Source organism: Mercenaria mercenaria, chromosome 8 (assembly GCF_021730395.1).
Source record: "Mercenaria mercenaria strain notata chromosome 8, MADL_Memer_1, whole genome shotgun sequence".
NCBI classification, from domain to species: Eukaryota; Metazoa; Mollusca; class Bivalvia; order Venerida; family Veneridae; genus Mercenaria; species Mercenaria mercenaria.
The window spans coordinates 47,262,679-47,283,235 of NC_069368.1; the positions used below are offsets into that span (position 1 = coordinate 47,262,679).

A 20,557-nucleotide genomic window follows, 5' to 3' on the forward strand; every position below is an offset into this window, starting at 1 on the left:
GTGTGAAACTACCATAGTGAAATCCCATTGGGTAATATAATTTACGGCCGTACAGGAATGTGAAAATTGACTGGGTAATACAACTGACGACTATCATGACTATAAAATTCTGTTGGGTAGTATGATTGAAGATCATACACAACTATAAAATTCTGCTGGATAATCTAACTTATGACCATACACTTCAACATGAGATATTTAAAAATATTGAATTTGAAATGTTCATGCAAAAAGTATTCTTATACAGACTACCCTTTTACTGAACATTGTAGCTCTTTCAAACAATTTTCAAGCTCCTTTTTACCATAGATTTTGGTTTATCCATACTGTAGTAGTTACATGCTTGTTGAATGTTTTACTAGATAGAAGTTTATGATATACTGTCACAAAATTAAAGCAGTAACCTCTACTTGCACCCCTTAGGCCTCGGTAAGTGTTCGTATTGTCTGTTAGTGCACTTCCTTACAGAACTGCTGGAATTGTTGCATAGTATTTTCTGAAGAAATTGGAAAATGCATAGAAAATAGATTTAAGGAAAGTATTTCAGAGAATAAGCCGTAAAATAGACTTGAAGTTGTAAAGGGATGTTTAGTCTGGTTAATATGTGCAGTAAAATACTGTTGGCTCAAGGCTGCAAGGAGATGAGTAAAATGCATGAGTTTTTCCAGAGTTTTCCGATTGCTTGAGTCAGCAGTGTTTTGCTGGATGTATTAAACTTAAATGCCAAATAGACTTTTATTATTCCACTCATGACTGGTATATTAAAATGACATTTGGCAATTAGAAGTTATTTTGAAGTTCACAGTAGAAAAAAAGAGAATGTATTTAATTGCATGCATGAGAAGCTTTGTGATAATTTTTTTCTGCAACATTTTATAAACACGGCAACAATTCTTGCTTAACATGAAATGTCTGCATGGCTGGTAAAAATGTAAGGTCTACGCATACAGCTTGATAACTCAAACTTACTTGTTCCACTGCACAAAAAAAAGAATTGATACAGGTGAATTTTTACTTAGGCAGTGTTGGACTTAACAGAGTTTGGGTTATCAGGTTGTGACTGTAAATGTTTTGTCCACAAATATAAGACTTGTAGTAGTATAAAAATATAGTTGTTCATCTTTTGTCATGGTTATTTGTAAATACAGTACTATGAAAAACTTACCATATTTTGACATTGCCTGCTTATGTTGTTGTTGTTGTTGAGTCAAATAGGGTTTTGATGTATTGGTAGAAACATAAAGACTGAGTTTGTCTGTTTTTTGTTTTTAGCTTGACTATTCATAGAATAGTAGAGCTATTGGACTCGCCCTTGCGTCGGCGTCCATGTCCGCCTCCCCATTTGGTTAAGGTTTTGTATGTAAGCTGGTATCTCAGTAACCACTTGTGGGAATGGATTGAAACTTCACAGACTTATTCACTGTGATAAACTGACTTACATTGCACAGGTTCCATAACTCTATTTTGCTTATTTACAGAATTATGCCCCTTTTTCGACTTAGAAATTTTTGGTTAAGGTTTTGTATGTAAGCTGGTATCTCAGTAACCACTTGTGGGAATGGATTGAAACTTCACACACTTATTCACTGTGATAAACTGACATGCACTGCACAGGTTCCATAACTCTATTTTGCTTTTTTACAAAATTATGCCCTTTTTTCGACTTAGAAATTTTTGGTCAAGGTTTTGTATGTAAGCTGGTATCTCAGTACTTACTAATGGGAATGGATTGAAACTTCACATACTTGTTCACTGTCATTATCTGACATGCACTAAGCAAATCCCATAACGCTTTTTTTTTTTTTTTTGGATTGAAACTTCACACACTCGTTCACTGTCATGATCTTACATGCACTGTCAAGGTCCCATAACTCTACTTTGCATTTTTTACAAAATTATGCCCCCTTTTCGACTTAGCAGTTTTTGGTTAAGTTTTTGTATGTAAGCTGGTATCTCAGTAACCACTAATGGGAAAGGATTGAAACTTCACACACTTGTTCACTGTCATGATATGCCATGCAGTGCAGAGGTTCAATAACTCTACTTCGCATTTTACAAAATTATGCCCCTTTTTCAACTTTTGTATTCATTCAATTGACAAGGCTGTTGAATAGTCGAGCATTGCTGTCCTCTGACAGCTCTTGTTTTTTTATAACAAAACTAGCCACAAAAATGTAAGAGAGCCTTTACTGAACAGAGGTTTTTAAAATCTTTTTCTTCATCATTAAGTTTTCTAAAATGCTTGTTAGCGGAGTTCCACAGTACCAATGAAGATGTGACAGGTGCAATATTGCTGGGCACAGTGAATGTCATCATGATTTGAGGTTGTTCTGCATGTGGAGATACAAGATTTTTCTATAATATAGAATTTGAGTATAAAATAACTTTACAAAAACATGAAAAACAATTTCAGCCTGTAAAAAGATAGGGTCGTGTGCTTGATTTTTTTTTTGTGATCACCCTTCGTCCGTCGTCCATCGTCAGTCTGTCCGTCCGTGCGTCAACAATTTCGTGTCTGCACGATAGTGGTTTCATTTATGATTTTATTTTAACCAAACTTGCACACAACTTGTATCACCATAAGATCACGGTTCCTTTCTTGAACTGGCCAGATCCCGTTATGGGTTCCAGAGTTATGGCCCCTGAAAGGGCCAAAATTAGCTATTTTGACCTTGTCTGCACAATAGCAGCTTTATTTATGATTTGATTTTTACCAAACTGGCACACAACTTGTATCACCACAAGATCTTGGTTGCTTTCTTGAACTGGCCAGATTCCATTATGGGTTCCAGAGTTATGGCCCCTAAAAGGGCCAGAATTAGCTGTTTTGACCTTGTCTGCACACTAGCAGCTTTATTTATGATTTTATTTTAACCAAACTTGCACACAACTTGTATCACCATAAGATCTTCGTTCCCTTCTTGAACTGGCGAGATTCCATTATGGGTTCCAGAGTGATGGCCCCTGAAAGGGCCAAAATTAGCTATTTTGACCTTGTCTGCACAAAAGCAGCTTCATTTATGATTTGAATTTAATCAAACTCGCACACAACTTGTATCACCATGAGATCTTGGTTCCTTTCTTGAACTGGCCAGATTCCATTATGGGTTCCAGAGTTGTGGCCCCTGAAAGGGCCAGAATTAGCTGTTTTGACCTTGTCTGCACAATAGCAGCTTCATTTATGATTTTATTTTAACCAAACTTGCACACAACTTGTATCACCATAAGATCTTATTACTTTCTTGAACTGGCGAGATTCCATTATGGGTTCCAGAGTTATGGCCCCTGGAAGGGCCAAAATTAGCTATTTTGTCCTTGTCTGCACAATAGCAGCTTCATTTATGATTTGATTTTAACCAAACTGGCACACAACTTGTATCACCACGGGATCTTGCTTCCTTTCTTCAACTGGCCAGATTCCATCATGGGTTCCAGAGTTATGGCCCCTTAAAGGTCCAAAATTGGCTATTTTGGCTTTTGCAGCCATATAGAGACTTCATTTATGGTTTTATTTGATACAAACTTCCAAAATATCTTCAAGAACAATAAATCTTGGATTCCATGACAAATCAGATGCAATCGTAGGTTCCAGAGTTATTTTATATCTGATTACCTCCCCTGATTGTATTCAAAATGGATTTATATCAGTAAGTACTTATAGGACTTATTTGAAATGTCATTATTGTCATTAGTTGGACTGAGACAATCAGGGTAGATAACTATGGACTGATTTTATGTCATATTACCTCCCTTTATTTCAAATTAAAATGGGTATATCTCCATAACTAATGAAGATACTGATCTGAAATTTCATTTATGTCAACAGATTTATTTGGCAGATCCTTCTTTTGTTCACTTACAATATTTATGTCTCCCCCAGGAGACATATTGTTTTTGCCCTGTCCGTCCGTCCGTCCGTACGTCACACTTCATTTCCGAGCAATAACTGGAGAACCATTTGACCTAGAACCTTCAAACTTCTTAAGGTTGTAGGGCTGCTGGAGTAGACGACCCCTATTGTTTTTGGGGTCACTCCGTCAAAGGTCAAGGACACAGGGGCCTGAACATTGAAAACCATTTCCGATCTATAACTAGAGAACCATTTGACCCAGAATGTTGAAACTTCATAGGATGATTGGTCATGAAGAGTAGATGACCCCTATTGATTTTGGGGTCACTCTGTCAAAGGTCAAGGTCACAGGGGCCTGAACATTGAAAACCATTTCCGATCAATAACTAGAGAACCACTTGACATGAAGAGTAAATGACCCCTATTGATTTTGGGGTCACTGCGTCAAAGGTCAAGGTCACAGGGGCCTGAACATGGAAAACCATTTTCGATCAATAACTAGAGAACCACTTGACCCAGAATGTTGAAACTTCATAGGATGATTGGTCATGAAGAGTAGATGACCCCTATTGATTATGGGGTCACTCCGTCAAAGGTCAAGGTCACAGGGGCCTGAACATGGAAAACCATTTCCGATCAATAACTAGAGAACCACTTGACCCAGGATGTTGAAACTTCATAGGATGATTGTACATGCAAAGTAGATTACCCCTATCGATTTTGGGGTCACACCATTAAAGGTCAAAGTCACAGGGGCCTGAACATTGAAAACCATTTCCGGTCAATAACTTGTGAATCACTTGACCCAGAATGTTGAAACTTAATAGGATGATTGGTCATGCAGAGTAGATGACCCCTAACGATTATGGGGTCACTCTGTGAAAGGTCAAGGTCACAGGGGCCCGAACATTGAAAACCATTTCCGGTCAGTAACTTGAGAACCACTTGACCCAGAATGATGAAACTTCATAGGATGATTGGTCATGCAGAGTAGATGATCCCTAACGATTTTAGGGTCACTCTGTTAAAGGTCAAGGCCACAGGGGCCTGAACATGGAAAATCATTTCCAATCAATAACTTGAGAACCTCTAGACCCAGAATGTTGAAACTTCATAGGATGATTGTTCATGCAGAGTAAATGACCCCTATTGTTTTTGGGGCCACTCTGTTAAAGGTCAAGGTCACAGGGGCCTGAACATTGATAACCAGTTCTGATCAATAACTTGAGAACCACTTGACCCTAGAATGTTGAAACTTCATAGGATGATTGAACATGCAAAGTAGATGACCCCTATTGATTTTGGGGTCAGTCTGTTAAAGGTCAAGGTCACAGTGGCCTGTTCATGTAAAATCATTTTTTTGGAAATAACTTGAGAACCATTTGACCTACAATGTTGAAACTTAATAGGATGATTGGACATGCAGAGTAGATGACCCCTATTTATTTTGAGGTCACTTGATTAAAGGTCAAGGTCACAGGAGCCTGAACAGTGACTGGAGAACCACTAGGCCAAGAGTGTTGAAATTTAGCGGGATGACTGGACATGCCAAGTAGATGATCCCTATTGCAGCCAACCATCAGTGTCTCTTTGATTTTTGCTCCTGACCCCTATTGACTTCTTGCCTATAGGACATTGCATTGGGGGAGACATGCGCTTTTTAGCTCACCTGAGCAATGCTCAGGTGAGTTTTTGTGATCGCTCGATGTCCGGCGTCTGTCTGTCGTCTGTTGTCTGTCTGTCGTCTGTCAACATTTAGCTTGTGTATGCAATAGAGGCTGTATTTTTCAACTGATCTTAATGAAATTTGGTCAGAATGATTATCCTGATGAAATCTAGGTCGAGTTCGAAAATGGGTCATCTGGGGTCAAAAACTAGGTCATTAGGTCAAATCAAAGAAAAACCTTGTGTATGCGATAGAGGCTGTATTTTTCAATTAATCTTCATGAATTTTGGTCAGAATGATTATCATGATGAAATCTAGGTCAAGTTTGAAAATGGGTTATCTGGGGTCAAAAACTAGGTCACTAGGTCGAATCAAAGAAAAACCTTGTGTATGCAATAGAGGCTGTATTTTTCAATTAATCTTCATGAATTTTGGTCAGAATGATAACCTTGATGAAATCTAGGCTGAGTTCGAAAATGGGTCATCTGGGGTCAAAAACTAGGTCACTAGGTCAAATCAAAGAAAAACCTTGTGTATGCGATAGAGGCTGTATTTTTTCAATTAATCTTCATGAATTTTGGTCAGAATGATTACCTTGATGAAATCTAGGCCAAGTTCAAATATGGTTCATCTGGGGTCAAAAACTAGGTCACTAGGTCAAATCAAAGAAAAACCTTGTGTATGCGATAGAGGCTGTATTTTTCAATTAATCTTCATGAATTTTGGTCAGAATGATAACCTTGATGAAATCTAGGCCGAGTTCGAAAATGGGTCATCTGGGGTCAAAAACTAGGTCACTAGGTCAAATCAAAGAAAAACCTTGTGTATGCGATAGAGGCTGTATTTTTCAATTAATCTTCATGAATTTTGGTCAGAATGATTGCCTTGATGAAATCTAGGTCAGATTTGAATATGGGTCCTCTGGGATAAAAAACTAGGTCACTAGGTCAAATCAAAGGAAAAGCTTGTATATGCGATAGAGGCTGTATTTTTCAATTGATCTTCCTGAAATTAAGTCAAAATGATTACCTTATTAAAATCTAGGCCAAATTTGAAAATGGGTCATCTTGGGTCAAAAAGTAGGTCACTAGGTCAAATAAAAGAAAAACCTTGTGTATGCGATAGAGGCTGTATTTTTCAATTGATCTTATGAAATAGAGGCTGTATTTTTCAATTGATCTTCATGAAATTTGGTCAGAATGATAGCCTTGATGAAATCTAGGTCAGGTTTGCATATGGGTCACCTGGGGTCAAAAACTAGGTCAGTAGGTGAAATCAAAGAAAATGTTGTAAATTTAGCAGCTAGTCTTATTAAAGTTGATTTATTAATTGATTCTACTGATGTGAAACTTTGGCCTCTGCTACTAGAGATGTCATTCACCAGTTACCCTCATAAATTGCTTGGGTCTGGAGTGTGTATCATTTTGTATCATTTTATCTGGGTATGTTGTCATCATGTACCATCGTAAACATGTCTGGTTTGTTAGAGTTAGAGGTGGTTCCATATTTGGGATGGTACCATCAGTCAACGGTTATCCTCATAAATATTAGGGGTAATCTTTGTCTTTCATCACTATGATACACTCCAAATATGGGAGGGTACCTGCTTTTGTATATAAGCCTAGGTCAGAACTTGGGAGAGAAATTCTTTACTTTTGGCTCGGACTTTGAAAATGACAGATCATAGAAACAAGAAATGAAATATTTTACAGTTATAATAATAAGTGACTTTAGACCAGAGGAATGAGAGAAATTATAATTTTGATGACTTTATTTCCATCTTAGACAAAATCTCATAATAAACTAACATTGAAAACTGGAATTAAAGTGTATTTTATCAATGGAGTATAAACCCCCACACCCGAACCTACGTTTTTCAACAAAAATATTTACTTATACTCAATATTTTTGCTCCAATTTTAATAATAATTGGTCAGAATATTTTTTTCCATGAAATCACTAGGTCAAACATGTTTACTCTGTTTAATATGTTGTGTTATGGAGTGTTTCTCAGGTGAGCGACCTAGGGCCATCTTGGCCCTCTTGTTTACAAAAGCATTTTCTAGTTTTTTTATTTAATTACTACCCTTTTACGTTACTATAAATAGCTTATTTTTAGTAACTGTTTTATTATTGGCCATAGGGAAAAACCGAGACCACTTTTCTGTGGTACAACATGGATGGTACCTCCAGTTTTTAGGTGTATTTTGACATATCTATACCTTGTAAGAATTTTTGTTTTCTTTTTGGTTAAATTTCTTCCCTTTGTTGTCCTGTTGTCCTGTCCTTTGGACTTTGATATTTTTTCTGAGGACCTTCTTGTCCTCAAGTGCAATGATAACAGGTGAGCAATATAGGGCCATCATGGCCCTCTTGTTTTGTTAGACTGATTTGAAAAAGTTTTACCCCAGTCAAATTTTCATAATGGGAGCCAAATGGAATATCAAAATTTTAAAGAAATTTTTGCATAAGAAATATTTTACAATGTAGATTTTAATAAATGATTCTCACAGTTGTAAATTGACATGTTTTAAAACATTCAGCTTGTAAAAAAAGATAGTCATATGCTTGATTTTTTGCTAGACAGCTTTGAAATTTTTATATGCCAATAGATATTCATAATGGAAGTCAATTGGAAAACCACAGTTTTGATGAAATTTTTTGCATACAGAAAAAATTCTACATTGTAGATTTTAAGGAGGTTATGCCATCACTTGCTTGTTTTCAAATGTGCAGAACTACCTTAACAGACATCACTTGTTTTCCAAATGGGAAAACCCAACATAGTGGCTTTGCGACCAGCATGGATCCAGACCAGCCTGCGCATCCGCGCAGTCTGGTCAGGATCCATGCTGTTCGCTAACGGTTTCTCTAATTGCAATAGGCTTTGAAAGCGAACAGCACGGATCCTGACCAGACTGTGCGGATGCGCAGGCTAGTCTGGATCCATGCTGGTCGCAAAGCCACTATGTTGGTTTTCCTGTGGCACGGCTCATTTGTTTTTAACAGACATCACTTGTTTTCCAAATGGAATTCCTTTTAAGAAGTTTTTCAGTAAGAACAATAATTATATTAACCTTCACAATGTAAATGAAGTGTGTTCAGATGTCTATAGTCAAAGGGAGGTAACAATGCAATGTAACTGATGCTGAATAAGCCATGAATTTTACCCTTGTTATATGTTTTGACACAATATTTGTGTGTGAAATATGGTACTGTATATGAATGTATTTATTTTTCATTTGTAAATTATAACAACAAGGTTCAGCTGCTCTTTATTAATTTAGTAATTATGGCAGATTTTTATTTTGCTCTGTGGCTGAAAATTTGTGTTGCCAAAAAAAAAACAACAACAAACAAACAAAAATCTCCAAAAATATAAATAAAAGGGCATACACTTGAAACTCTATATCACAATCTTAAAAGGTTCGAGCAATTTACCTCGAGATAACTGAAAATCATATTAAAATGATATTTTATGCACTCGTTTTTGGGACCGAACGTGAAAATGTCTTTAGTGATAGCAGAAATTTTGAGATAAACAAGTTAGAAATATCAAGTTTTAACTATAATGAAAAGAAACATGTTTTAAAAATATTAAATATGAATGGTGACTCAAACTGGGTTTTAACCGGTGACCCTAGAACTGTTACAGCAGTTACAGGTACATGTTTAAAAAAAAAAAAAAAAAAAAAAAAAAAAAAAATCAAATGTAACATTTTCCTTTGAAAAGAAACAGAACATATTTGTATATATATATTTTTTCATTTACACCATTTTAGTTATGTTACATATATTAAACCTAATTGTTATAAGTTGTAATTATTATAAGTTGTATTAAAGAAATAAATAGATTCAGATTAAATAGAGAGAAGTAAAAAGGGAAGATGAAATGAGCCGTGCCATGACAAAACCAACATAGTGGGTATGCGACCAGCATGGATCCAGACCAGCCTGCGCATCCGCGCAGTCTGGTCAGGATCCATGCTGTTCGCTTTCAAAGCCTATTGCAATTAGAGAAACTGTTAGCGAACAGCATGGATCCTGACCAGACTGCGCGTATGTGCAGGCTGGTCTGGATCCATGCTGGTCGCAAACCCACTATGTTGGTTTTCCCATGGCGCGGCTCAAATTAGTAATATTGAGGAAACATTCATGAAGAATGTTAACATTGTTAATCATATTAAAAGTTTTATTTTTTTGAGAAATATTTTTTCCATATGTTACAAGTATAGTTTGTACAATCTCATATATCTCAGGTTAAAACCAGAGGCATCTGTTACAAAATACTCATTTTATCAGTAAATATGGAAAAAATGTCTTTTCTTGTTAGACAAGTCAGCAAAATTCTGAATTTGACTTTTTTTTTCTAATTTCAACTTGTTTAAAGTAGCCACCTGCTTGTTGCTCCCTTGACTGGATGCTGCATACAGGTTTGACTGCACTTCTTGTAATGAATTAGAATGAAGCAAATAATTCCCTTAACATTCCCTCACATTATGTACTGCCTAGAAGATTTTATTGATGTTGGGTAATTTTAAATTTACAGATCAAGATGATACTGTTGTGGCTGATGGCCATTTTACCTCTGTGAAATCATTTATTCATGGAGTTGTTAACACATTTTATTTCTTGTGACTGTTATCAGAACCATATTGAAAAAATTACTGCAACAACAGTTCATACCTTACTCAACTTTCAAAGTTACTTGAGAATACCATTTCCGCGGTTACATCCTTTCATTGTAATGTCAAATATCTTTCAAGCAAAGACTTTGATTGGCTGACCAATTTTCTCTTTCATTCTCAATTGTTTTCATTGATCCAGTGTTATCAGTCTCTAAAACAAACTAATGAAAGTGGATTGAATAGCAAACATTCTTAGATTGTGCTACAATGACACTTTTCCAAGGGTAATGTCCTTTGAAATGTGCATGTCTCATTTGACAGTGCTACATCTGTAAACATGCAATACCAGTCAAGCTGATTGTTTGTTTTTTTTTTGCCTTCAGGGTCAATAGATTTCAAAGGAATTGGAATAGTTTTTCATATATTTTATTTATATATAATATAATAGTATGTTCTTTAATGGAAGGTTGTAAAATTTCAACATTAGCACTTGTTTAGCAGTCCTGTGTTTAGCTTTAAATATATAAAGTTTATAACATGAAAAATGGCATTTTTGCTTTGGTTCTGTAATAAGTTTTGACTGCAGCCAGCCTGTATGTATTAAATTCATTAATGTTCATCTATGTTGCCACAGCTTATATAGAAACTGATTTTGAACAGAGTCTTTGAATTGCATAGCGCTTGCTGTATGCATACTTCAGTTATATGTTGCTAAATGTTTTTTATTTCTGTCGTTCACAGACTGTAGGTCACATGTATTTTGGTCATCATTATAAGGTACTGAATATCATAGATAAGTGTTTATACTTTCATTTTGCTTTTTTCTACACATATGTTTCTTTGCTTCATGTATAATTTGTTGTGTGTTTGTTTTTATGTAGTAAGTTTTAGATTGTGTGTTGTGTGTTTTGGTTTTGTTTAATTAATATACAGGAGTCGTATATTTATAGATTTACAAACTGCAGACCCTATATTTTGTTCATGGGAGATAACTCCTGATGTTATTCAAATTTTTTATAATTATTCCCCTTCTTTTCTGTTAACATATTTTCTAGATTATCGAAGCTATAAGAGTATTTGTTGAGATTATACAAGTGAAAAAGAAGAAAGTTAAAAAAAAATGTTTTTAAATTAAAACAAAAGAGATTATCTAGGCTACTGTTGTACCATTTGACAGTATTTTTTCCTGTCTTCTTTGCTCTTGGCCAACTACTTTTTCAGACATTTTTCTGTAGCCTATGTTTTGGATCAAAGGTGAATAAGTTGCTTCAGTAATGTCAGCCAGGATGTTTTGTTATAGATATGTTTAATGTCCTAGCTTTCTTTGGCAATATGGAAAGGTATAAGTATATATTTGCGATCCATTTTATATGTTTTGTATACAGTATCTCTATATATAAGGTTATGTTGTTTTGTTATAGCTGGCATCAAAAACAGGAGACGAGGCAACGCTAAGTGATGATGATAAAACACTGGTTAGAATTCTTGTATTTTGTCAAGCTTTCACCGTCAGCAAAGCATTTCTGGCTTATATTTCACTATAATTGAGCCACGCCATGAGAAAACCAACATAGTGCGTTTGCGACCAGCATGGATCCAGACCAGCCTGCGCATCGGCGCAGTCTGGTCAGGATCCATGCTGTTCGCTTTCAATGCCTATTGCAATTAGGGAACCCGTTAGCTAATAGCATGGATCCGGACCAGACTGTGCGTATGCACAGGCTGGTCTGGATCCATGCTGGTCGTAAAGGCACTATGTTGGTTTTCTCATGGTGTGGCTCATATAATGTTCATCAGCTACATGTGGATTAGTTATTGTAAAATTTATTTAAGGATGTTTTAGTTTCGGCAATATCGGATTAATTGCTTGTTTTTTGTAAAGTAAATAACATGCAAGAGTGAAGAGCAAGTAAGTTGTGGATTTTGCACAAGCAGCTACATGTTGTTGTGTGACTTTGATGTCAAGATGTTTTTCATGTTTAAAGATATAAAAGTTTCAGTGCTTTGCTTAAAAACTCTGCTGTAAGAAAATAGGCCTATATAGAAAGTCATTTTTTGTTTGTTTTATCTTTACTATATGTATTGAATATGGCATGCAGGAAAATGAATTTGTCATTGGTTAAAGATGCAGCTTTGAACTGTAGCTGGTTTTTTTTTGTATGTGGGAAGTCTGCAGTACAGCTCAAGTTTTTGTCTTTAAATGGATTTTCACAAGTATGCACAGATTGTGCCTCATCCAGACAAAAGAATTAAAAAAAAGAAAAACCTCAAAAGAACTAATTGGTACATCTGCAACAAACATGGTCTTAATCAGTCAGGCATATTAAAATTGCACTGTCCGTCCGTGTTTGTGTGCGTCCATGTAAATTCTTGTATGGGCTGTATCTCTGCCACCCTTAAAGGGATTTTGAAATAACTTGGCATAAATGTTGACCATAATGAGACAACATGTCTTGCGCTAGACCCAGACCCCTGGATCCAAGATCTAGGTCACACTTAGAAGTCGAAAGGTAACAGGGTCAGTTTCGTGTCCGGTACATAACTCTGCCATTCCTCAAGGGATTTTGAAATAACTTTGCATAAATGTTTTCCATAATGAGATGACATGTCATGTGCAAGATCTGGACCCCTAGCTGTAAGGTCAAGGTCACACTTAGAGGTTCAAGGTTAATATGGTCTGTTTATTGTCCAGTCCATAACTCTGCCATGGATTAAAAGATTTTAAAATTACTTGGCATAAGTATTCCCTATAATGAGATAATTTGTCATACCAAGGACCCAGACTCCTAGCTCCAGGGTCAAGGTCACACTTAAAAGTCAAAGGTTAACACGGTCTGTTCCTTGTCTGGTCCATAAAATCTGCGATTTATAAAGGGATTTGAAAATAATATGACACAGATGATAACCCCATTGAGAAGGTGTGTTGTGCTTATGACCCGGGTCTCTCAGGTCAAGGTCAAGGTCACAAAATGATTCATACCTAAACTATTTTGGCATATTTTGCGCAGACAAGTGTAGCATTCTTGGGCAAGCTTTGGGGGCATTTGTCACTAATAGTGACAGATCTTGTCATAATTTGAAGTTGTTAGGCATACAGAAACAGCTTAAAAGCATATGATTATAGTGTTTGGCACTTTGTTGAGTGTTAATCATGTGGATGTATTTCTTGTTATATCCTTTTCAAAACTTTACCTGAAATTTTAATGTGTATAGATATATTTTGAATGGAAAGGAATTAGTCCCCTTTGAATTTTATTTTTGATACACACAACCTAACTTTCATTTGCAGCTATATAGGTGGCACTTCTTATTTAGTTTTCAGTGTGATTCTTTATTTTGTTAAATTTTCTCAATGCTTCTTTGTGCCTAGTGAACTGTGTAGAATTCTCTTTGTATGTCTATGTCTTGTTGGATTATTGTACCCCCCGACAACAAAGTTGTAAGGGGGGGGTATACTGGTTTCAGGTTGTCTGTCCGTCTGTCTGTCCGTAGACACAATCTTGTGCGCTCCATCTCTCCTCATCCCCTTGACACAATTCAATGAAACTTCACACAAGTGATCAGTAACAACAGTAGTTGTGCATGGGGCCTGTTAGGTTCTTTCAGAAAAAAAAATTGCAGAGTTACGGGACTTTGTTTTTGTTACTATACTATATACATAGACACAATATTGTGCGCTCCATCTCTCCTCATCCCCTTGACATAATTTAATGAAACTTCACACAAGTGATCAGTAACAACAGTAGTTGTGCATGGGGCATGTTAGGTTCTTTCAGAAAAAAAAATTGCAGAGTTACGGGACTTTGTTTTTTGTTACTATACTATATACATAGACACAATCTTGTGCGCTCCATCTCTCCTCATCCCCTTGACACAATTTAATGAAACTTCACACAAGTGATCAGTAACAACAGTAGTTGTACATGGGGCATGTTAGGTTCTTTCAGCAAAAAAAATTGCAGAGTTACGGGACTTTGTTTATTGTTACTATACTATATACATAGACACAATGTTGTGCGCTCCATCTCTCCTCATCCCCTTGACATAATTTTAATGAAACTTCACACAAGTGATCAGTAATAACAGTAGTTGTGCATGGGGCATGTTAGGTTCTTTCAGAAAAAAAAATTGCAGAGTTACGAGACTTTGTTTTTTGTTACTATACTATATACATAGACACAATCTTGTGCGCTTCATCTCTCCTCATCCCCTTGACACAATTTAATGAAACTTCACACAAGTGATCAGTAACAACAGTAGTTGTGCATGTGGCATGTTAGGTTCTTTCAGAAAAAAAATTTGCAGAGTTACGGGACTTTGTTTTTGTTACTATACTATATACATAGACACAATCTTGTGCCCACCATCTCTTCTTATCCCCTTGACACAATTTAATGAAACTTCACACAAGTGATCAGTAACAACAGTAGTTGTGCATAGGGCATGTTAGGTTCTTTCAACAACAAAAATTGCAGAGTTATGGGACTTTGTTTCTTGTTAAAATACTATGTACATACAGTCTGCATATGCAATCTTGTGCATGCCTAATCTTCGAACCCTTGCACATAATTTAATGAAACTTAACACAAGTGATCAGTACCAACCCTAGTTATGCATGGTGCATGTTACGTTCTTTTAGGTAAATATTCTGCATAGTTATGGGACTTTGTTTTTTGTTACTATACTGTATACATACAGTCCACATAATTATGCAATCTTGTGTGTGTCAAATTGCAGTGTACTGTGTCAGTGCATGATGGGGGTACATTCATCACCTTTAGTGATAGCTCTAGTTTTACTTATTCTTAGTTTGACTATACAAAGAACAAAAATAGCTGTTCTACCCATCGGGGCATCAGCCTCACCATTATTGTCAGTGTCACACCTTGGTGAAATATCTTAGTAACAATTGAATATATTGGATTGAAACTTCACACAAGGCTTGCTAGTGATCTAACCTTCAGAAATAACCAAGTTCAATTTAGTATTTTTTACTTAGATTTTTTTTTGTCCAGTCCATAACTCTGTCACCCATTTAGGCATTATGATAATATTTGGCATAAATATTTGACATAATGTGATGACTTGTTATGCACACTACCCAGATCCCTAACTTTAAGATTAAGGTCACACTTTGAGGACAAAGGTTAACAGTGTTTGTTTTGTATTTGCTCCTCAAGTATTCCATCCACGTTCCCAATAAATAGATGTATCACTCTAAGGTTAAAGGTCAAGGTCACATTGGAGGTAAATAGATTGCTAGATTTGTTATATGTCCTCTCCAGAACTCTTCAATCCATCAAGGGATTTTAATATTTCTTTGCGCAAACGCATAATGAGATGATGTGTCATTATTGTGCATTACCCAGTTCCCATTCAATAACTAGACAAGGCTTGGTCTCACATTGATCAAACTTTCACATATCCAGTAGATGATCCCTATAGATTGTTGGGTTAGTAGATCAAAGGTCAAGGTCACATTGACTTTCAGACAGACAACTTTGGCATACAGTTGTCCAGCTTCATATGAATATTGCAAGTGGTCAGAAGATGACCCCTACAGTTCTTGGAATCATTATATCAAAGGTCAGAGTGAATTTGAGACTGAAAACTGTTACTGCTCAACAACAACAGATTGCTGTGGCATATAAATGTTAAACTTGATAATGATTGGAATGTTGCATGTGGTCAGCAGATTACCCGTCATCATGTGGGATCAGTAGGTCAATGGTCAAGGTCCCAGTTACTTTGAGAGTGAAAAAGGTTCTGCTCAGTAACTAAAGAACACTTTGGCCTACAGTCGTCAAACTTCATAGGAGGATTGCCTGTGGTCTGTAGATGAACCTTATTGTTTCGGTGATTTTGTAGGTCAAGGTCATAGTTACCTTAGGAGTGAAAACAGTTTCAGGTCAGAACTAAAGAATGCTTAATCATACATTTGTCAAATGTCATAGGATGATTGCCTGTGGTCAGTAGGTCAATGATCAAGGTCACCATAACCTAGAACAGTTCCCACTCAGTAATAAGGAAACGGTTTGGTTGTCAGTCTTTTTAGGATGTTTACTTTTAGTCAGTAGATGTTTTTGAGGTCATATGAAAAAAGGTGAAGCTTGCAGCGAACAAAATTCCATACCCACTTACCTACAATACATCATCATTTGGGACATATCTGTTTTACAGACATCTCTTCTTTTTGTACCCCCCGACAACAAAGTTGTAAGGGGGGTATACTGGTTTCAGGTTGTCTGTCTGTCCGTCCGTCCGTCCGTCTGTCTGTAGACGCAATCTTGTGCGCACCATTTCTCCTCATCCCCTTGACACAATTTAATGAAACTTCACACAAGTGATCAGTAACAACAGTAGTTGTGCATGGGGCATGTTAAGTTCTTTCAGAAAAAAAACTTGCAGAGTTATGGGAATTTGTTTTTTGTTACTATACTATATACATAGACACAATCTTGTGCACACCATCTCTCCTCATCCACTTGACACAATTTAATGAAACTTCACACAAGTGATCTGTAACAACAGAGTTGTGCATGGGGCATGTTAGGTTTTTTCAGAAAAAAAAATTGCAGAGTTATGGGACTTTGTTTTTTGTCGCTATACTATATACATAGACACAATCTTGTGCGCACCATCTCTCCTCATCCACTTGACACAATTTAATGAAACTTCACACACACAAGTGATCAGTAACAACAGTAGTTGTGCATGGGGCATGTTAGGTTCTTTCAGAAAAAAAATTGCGGATTTACAGGACTTTGTTTTTTGTTACTAAACTATATACATAGACACAATCTTGTGCGCACCATCTCTCCCCATCCCCTTGACACAATTTAATGAAACTTCACACAAGTGATCAGTAACAACAGTAGTTGTGCATGGGGCATGTTAGGTTCTTTCAACGACAAAAATTGCAGAGTTATGGGACTTTGTTTCTTGTTAACATACTATGTACATACAGTCTGCATATACAGTCTTGTGCACGCCTAATCTTCCGAACCCTTGCACACAATTTAATGAAACTTCACACAAGTGATCAGTACCAACCCTAGTTGTGCATGGTGCATGGTGCATGTTACGTTCTTTTAGATAAATATTCTGCATAGTTATGGGACTTTGTTTTTTGTTACTATACTGTATACATACAGTCTGTATACATACAGTCCACTTAATTATGCAATCTTGTGTGCGTCAAATTGCAATGTACTATGTCAGTGCATGCGGGGGGTACATTCATCACCTTTAGTGATAGCTCTAGTTATGCATGTATTTCTATGTTGTGTTTTGTAACAGGAACTTGATTATTGGAATATTGTGTAAAGGAAAATTTCCTGTAACATACATAAATTGATGTTATATTGTGTAATGTCCTTTTCTACATGGACAAGGATATATCAAGGTAAGATGATTGACCTTTGGTAAGGCTGAGAAGCTCCAAGGCTATAAAACCATTTTACATCATGTAGCATTTGGTTAATATATTGAGGTTGTTTTGGAAGTGGGGTAATGGGTTTGGGACTTTGGCAAGGCATATGTTTTCCTTGATGATTTGATACAAGACATTGTGCCTGAAGATGTCTGTCCTACTCCTCAGATTTATGATTCATGTTAAGAAATTTCCGGTTTCATGTGAACTGAAATACTGTTGCAAAACTGTGCTAAACCCAAAATATATGAAAATAATCTAAGGTGCAGAAGCGCCTTACAACCTTGAACTTTGTGAAGGGTGAAAATGAACAAAAGTAACATATTCTAGGGAGAACATGCCAATCTACTTAAATTATGTATGTGTTTTAGATGTTTCTACAACGATTGGTGAGGGAGTATGTTTTCCAGTAGTTGAGCTGTGTCTGCTTCTAATAGTAACTTGCAGAATGGTTTTAAGGTTTCAGTCAGATCTAGTTTATTTTATATACACTTAATTAAGCAGGGAAGTAAAGGTTTGGTGTTTTTGTCTCTCATACAAAGGGGAAAAACCATTAGAATGTCAACGTGAATTTTCTTTTCCAGCATTATTCATCTGTATTACTGTGAACATAGAAATATTCACAAAAGAAATGAGTTAAACCATGATTGCCCAGTTTTATCAGGGTTTGTTGAAATAACACTGTTAATTTTAATGCCTCTCAACCTGCTTCCTGTCACACACACACTCAAAGAAATAAGAATTCTGGTTGCCGCAGCAATCAAAAAGAAAAAGCTTCTTCTCACAAACTGCTGGCCTGGTTTTTTTAAAAAAAATACCAAAATGTTCCTTGGATGATCCTCTGCCAATTCCTCCAAATCATTCTGTTTTGTTGAAAAATTGTGATGCCAGGGGACAGGACATGTTTTCCCTATATGATTATAAAGGAAAACTTAATCTTTTTTTCTGAAACTGCTTGCCTGATTTCAAAATAATTTCACAGCAATGTTCCTTGGCTGACCTACCAGATTCCTTAAGATAATTCTTTTTCTGTAAATAGCAAAGCTTCCAGGGGGCTGGCTAGTTTTACTTCATGGCTATATGGAAAACATTGAAAATCTTCTCTGAAACTGCTGACCTGATTTCAAAAATAATCTCAAAGGTTTTTCCTTGGGGGACACTACCAAATTCTGTAAATAGTCTGTTGATATGGATGGCTCAATTTTGAAATAATTTTACAGCATTGTTCCTTGTTTTAGCTATGAATGCCAGGTGAATGATCTAAGGCCATCTTTGGCCCTCTTAACTCAGTTTTGTTCAAATGGTTCCACTCAGCTCCTTTTGAAGACTGTCAGACTAAAGAATTAGAAAAAAAAACAACAACTTTTTAACATGATGGACCCCTTGATGGCCATTTGTTAAAGTTAATGTGCAGTTCTTTGACCCCCGGGACCACCCTCGAATCGTGGGTGCGCATAATACACAGGTATAGACAATATTCCAACTTCAAAACAAGTTTGTTACCGATGTTCGCCATTTTGATAAAGGGAAACTACTCCCCGCGCTTACGGTCACCGCTAAAATCTAAGATTGCTGTTACGTTCATATAAATTTAAAAGTATTTTGATGAAAGAAATGTTAATAAATCACAAAAATTATGATACTAATTAAAGATCGAGAATTATCTTTAAACAAGATCAAACTGTGAACAACATAATTGACACAAGGTGACACGTTAATTGCCGGTAATTACCGGCTATTTGATCGTGACAAAAAGACTATCACACCTTTTGTTATCGGTTTGAATTGAGAAGCTCATGTCATTTTGAAAGATACCATTCTGAAATATTGAATCAGCTGCTATTTATTTATTCAAAATAGTAAACTAAAAAAAAGTAAAACAACAAATATAACATTATTTTACTGGTTTTATTTTCAAAAAAGGCAAAAATCGATAGTACCGTGAGACCGATGCTGCTTCCCGCCGCAGAGATAAAATTAATTACCGGTGTCGATGTAACCTCTACTTTCGTTTTCCATCCACCTCAAAATTGACCAAAAATGTTTTTTTCCCCAGGATTTTGGGCTTAAATCGGGGGTGCGCATTATACATGGGTATCTACGGTAGTTCTGCTTTAGGGAGGGTGTTGGGGTGTTGGTGGAGCACATGAGTCGAAAAGGAAAAAACTTTCAGTGACTTCTTCTCATGAACCACTTGACTTATTTTCACCCATGTTGGTCTGTAGAATCAAAACAAGACTTATTTTTACCCACGTTGGTCTGTAGCTTCTTAATTGTTAGCTCACCTGAGCACAAAGTGCTCAGGGTGAGGTATTGTGATCGCTCACCGTCCGGCGTCCGTCCGTCCGTCCGTCCGTCTGTCCGTCTGTCCGTCGTCCGTCCACACTTTCCTTTAAACAACATCTCCTCCTAAACCAACAGGCCAATTTTGATGAAACTTCACAGGGATGTTCCTTGGATGGCCCCCTTTCAAAATTGTTCAAAGAATTGAATTCTATGCAGAACACTGGTTGCCATGGCAACCGAAAGGAAAAACTTTAAAAATCTTCTTCTCAAAAACCAGAAGACCTAGAGCTTAGATATTTGGTGTGAAGCATTGCCTAGTGGACCTCTACCAAGTTTGTTCAAATCATGACCCCGGGGTCAAAATTGACCCCGCCCCAGGGGTCACTTGATTTTACATAAGAAAATCTTAAAAAATCTTCTTCTCAAAAACCAGAAGCCTTAGAGCTTAGATATTTGACATGTAGCATTGCCTAGTGGACCTCTACTAAAATTGTTCAAATCATGACCCCGGGGTCAAAATTGACTCTGCCCCAGGGGGCACTTGATTTTACATAGGAAAATCTTCAAAAAATTTCTAAAAATAAACCAGAAGGCCTAAAGCTTAGATATTTCACATGTAGCATTGCCTAGTGGACCTCTACAAAATTTGTTCAAATCATGGCCCCCGGGGTCAAAATTGACCCCGCCCCAGGGGT

General features: G+C 36.5%; 1 protein-coding gene across 5 annotated transcripts in view; it reads left to right on the plus strand.

Moving 5' to 3' along the window:
* The window catches only part of LOC123566423 (uncharacterized), a 145,808-nt gene that overhangs the window by 50,487 nt on the left and 74,764 nt on the right, over positions 1–20,557 (plus strand). The window lies entirely within an intron of this gene.